The sequence below is a fragment of the Pieris brassicae genome, chromosome 4 (assembly GCF_905147105.1).
Source record: "Pieris brassicae chromosome 4, ilPieBrab1.1, whole genome shotgun sequence".
Classification (NCBI taxonomy): domain Eukaryota; kingdom Metazoa; phylum Arthropoda; class Insecta; order Lepidoptera; family Pieridae; genus Pieris; species Pieris brassicae.
Genome location: NC_059668.1, coordinates 22,481,438 through 22,485,632, shown reverse-complemented (window position 1 = coordinate 22,485,632; position 4,195 = coordinate 22,481,438).

The following is a 4,195-nucleotide window of genomic DNA, read 5'->3' as shown; positions in this document are numbered from 1 at the left end:
GTCCCGAAAAAGCTTGACGCTTCAGGACATCGCAAATGGCGTGTAGTTATTGACTACAGAAAATTAAACGACATTACCATTGGAGATAGCTATCCTATTCCTCAAATTTCCGAGATCTTAGACCAACTCGGCCAAAGTAAATATTTCTCCACTCTTGATTTAGCCTCTGAGTTTCATCAAATTCCCATTAGGGTGGAAGACACACCCAAAACCGCTTTCAGTGTTCCTCAAGGGCACTTTGAATTTACTCGAATACCCTTTGGCCTTAAAAACGCACCAGCTACATTCCAACGTCTTATGAACACTGCTCTCGCTGGTCTTCAAGATATCCGTTGTTTCGTATACTTAGACGACATTGTCATATATTCCCACGACTTACCTAGTCACATAACAAATCTTGAGTTAGTTTTCCAACGTCTTAGAAAGTTTAATCTTAAACTTCAACCCGATAAGTGCGAGTTTCTGAGGCGTGAAGTTATTTATCTAGGGCATGTAATTTCCGATAAAGGTGTAAAACCCAATCCAGATAAAATTAAATACGTGACACAATTCCCCATTCCAGAAACTCCAAAAGATATCAAATCCTTTTTAGGTCTTGTGTCCTATTACCGAAGATTTATTCCGGAATTCTCCAAAGTCGCCAAACCTTTAACTGCTCTCTTAAAAAAAGATGTCTCATTCATATGGGAAAACCAACAGCAAATTGCTTTTGATGAATTGAAACTTAAATTAACTTCTGCACCTGTCTTAATTTACCCAGATTTTTCCTTACCATTTACCTTAACCTGCGATGCCTCTAAATATGCCATTGGTTCTGTTCTTTCTCAAGGACCTAAAGGCGAAGAAAGACCAATAGCTTATGCTTCTAGAACAATAGCTGAATAAAGCTGAGACTAATTATAGCACCACAGAAAAAGAACTTCTTGCCAAATACTCTTTGGCTGCAAAACCTTTCGTCCTTATGTTTATGGGCGCAAGTTCAATATAATAACTGATCATCGACCATTGGTATGGCTCATGAACCATAAAGACCCTAGCAGCAAGTTACAACGTTGGCGGCTTAAACTCTCGGAATATGACTATAATATAATCTACCGTAAAGGTCGCCTCAATTCCGCAGCAGACGCTTTATTACGATATCCCGTAAATCCCATACAGAGTGATGGCTCTCCATCTAATATTGATGAAATTAGCCCATTCAATCCCGATCATCTTGTCGATTTTGAACCCCTGAGTCCAGATGGCATTATTCCTTCCGAAATAATAAATCCCGATCCAATGCCAGATCAACGGCAAGCTGAATCTCCTATAGATGCACAGCGAGTTCTCGACGACTTAATACAATTAGAAGACTTACACTCTCCAAACTTACAAAATAATCCAATCCCCTCTGAATTACTGACTCCCAACAAGTCTCATTCTAACAGTTCTCCTCCTGTCATAATTCCTTCGTCCAACCATGATTACAACACGTTCTTGAAAGCAATCTCCAAAGATGGTACAACCTTTACAACTCACATTAAAGAACACAATGAAAATCTCCTGAAGTCTAAATCCAATACTATCCTTGTACCGATGTCAATCGATTTTGACGAATCCAATCCTTATCTCGAGGAAATCCTCTCTAATTTAGAAAACAAAGAAATATTGAATGAAGAACGAGAACTCCATTCTTATAAAGAACTTTTTATAAATGAAAAAACCTTTTTCCTTCTCTTAACAAAAGTTTACTACTTCGACAATTGCTCTTACCCAGATATCTTTAAAACATTAAAAAATGTACGGGATAAAATTCTTTTATCCGGTAATATCAGCGAAATAGCTATATCCGACTTTAGAAACCCGTATGACAACCAATCATTCTTTAAAATATATAACATGTTTATTTATTTATTTAATAACACAAACATAATAGTTAATGTCTATCATAACAGTATCATATATCCTGTTCCAACAGAAATTACTAAACTACTTAAAGAAAATTATGATATTCCTATTGCTGGACATTTAGGCTCTAATCTAATGTTTTCTCGCATCAAAGAAAGATATTATTGGAAAGGAATGCGTTCCGACATTGAAAATTATGTAAAAAATTGTAGCTTATGTCAATCTAACAAAGCTTTTCGCAAAATCAATAGAGCTCCCATGCAAATAACTACGACATCAACTCGTCCTTTCGAAAGAGTTGCTTTAGACATAGTTGGTCCTTTGCCCGAAGCTGGTATTATTAAACTTAAATACATACTTACTCTACAAGACGATCTTACTAAATTCTCTTTGGCTTATCCTATTACTAATGCTAATGCTGAAGAATCTTGTGAATGCTTAACACATTTTATATCCTTATTCGGTATTCCAAAATCAATCTTAACCGATCAGGGTGCTAATTTTACTACAGAACTTTTTAAAATGTGTTGTAAATTTTTAAAAATTAAACAAATATGGTCAACACCATATCATCCACAAACGCAAGGCGCACTTGAACGCAGCCATTCAACCTTAAAGGAATATCTTAAATCATTCGTAAACGAAAACCAATCAGATTGGCATAAATATGTCTACACATCTATACTCACCTATAATAGTACTACCCATAGCACCACCAAGTTTACTCCTTATGAACTCATATTCGGTTTTAAACCATACATACCAGACTCAGTATTTAAGTCCCAACCAGTTTTTTTTTTTTTTGAGAATGGAATCTCGCTGTTGGCCTTAAGGGCCTTTACAGCTCAGTTCGGGCTGTTTTGGCGAGCGTAGCTCGGCCAGAATGGCGTTTTATCCCGCGGCTAGCGCAAGGGCGTCTGTGAGACTCGAACCTCGGCTTGGGCCGTCGCGGGGCGGTCAATCGCCTGAAGGGCAGGACGGAAACTCACTGGAGTGAGCGAAGTGCGAAGTAAAAGTCCTCGCCTTCCCCGGTGAAGGCGGTTTTTTACCCTAATCTGTGATTGGCTATTTTTATTATTTTTGGCCGCGCGGGTGGCTTTTAATTTATCGTTTGCTACGGTAATTGGATCATCCGGATCCGTTAGTATGTGTCGGGGCCTCCTACGAGCCTTTTTTGTCGGGAAGGGGTAATAGTTGATGCTATTACGCACCAGCGGATTGGGATGGTGTTTAGCCTTGTCAAAGTGGCGTGTGGACGCCAACTTCATCCATTGGGCTATGGTAGGGAGCTCCAGGTCGTGGTGGAGATCGACGTTTCTCACATAGAAGGGCGCACCGGTCGCGATTCTCATGAATCGCGACTGAAGCACCTGTAGCCGGTGAATATAGGAAGGGGCACAATGCGCAAAGACTACGCTAGCGTATGTCATGCACGGTCGGATGCAGGCCTTATACAGGGTCACCTTGTGTCTGAGAGACATGTGACTCCTTTTATTTAGGAGGAAATGGAGGCGAGAGAGGACAAAATAGGCCTTCTTGCGAACGGCGGCTATGTGCTTACGGAAAGACATGCCGCTTTCGAGCGTGACTCCTAGATATTTAACGGACTTTTGCCATGGGATGGCTTGCCTCTGTCTTGAGGTGAAATTTATCCCTAGCGTTAGCACTGGGGTTGCCCCTGGCAAAGAGAACTGCTACGCTTTTCTCGGGATTTATTTGGAAGCCCCATTTCCGAAACCATTCGCCTAACGACATGGTAGCGGTCTGGAGTCTGTCCACGATGACACCTCTATCTTTGTGAGTGGTATAGAGAGCGGTGTCATCGGCATAAAGGGCTAGCTCCACATTTGGAGCCCTAGGGATGTCGCCGGTATACAGCGTGAACAGAAGGGGCGAGAGGACCGAGCCCTGAGGGACTCCGGCCATGATGGGGCGAGGAGACGATAACGTTCCTTCTACGCGATAGCGCATTGAGCGGTCGGACAAGAAGTCGTGTACGATACGCACGAGTCTTAGTGGCACATTAAGGTGGTAGAGCTTGTAAAGCAAGCCGTTGTGCCAGACCTTGTCGAAAGCTTTCGCTATGTCGAAGAAGAGCGCACCCGTGGCTCTCGGTTTCAGGGAGCTATTCATCCCGGAGAGGATGTGCTCCGTGATTCGATGGACTTGATGAACGCACGAGTGGGCCGGCCTGAAGCCAAACTGCTCATCGGGATTGAGCCCCTTATCTAGGGCAAAGTCTAGGAGGCGCTTTTTAAGTACCTTCTAGTAAAGCTTGCTAAGCGTATTGAGAAGGCTGATAGGGTGG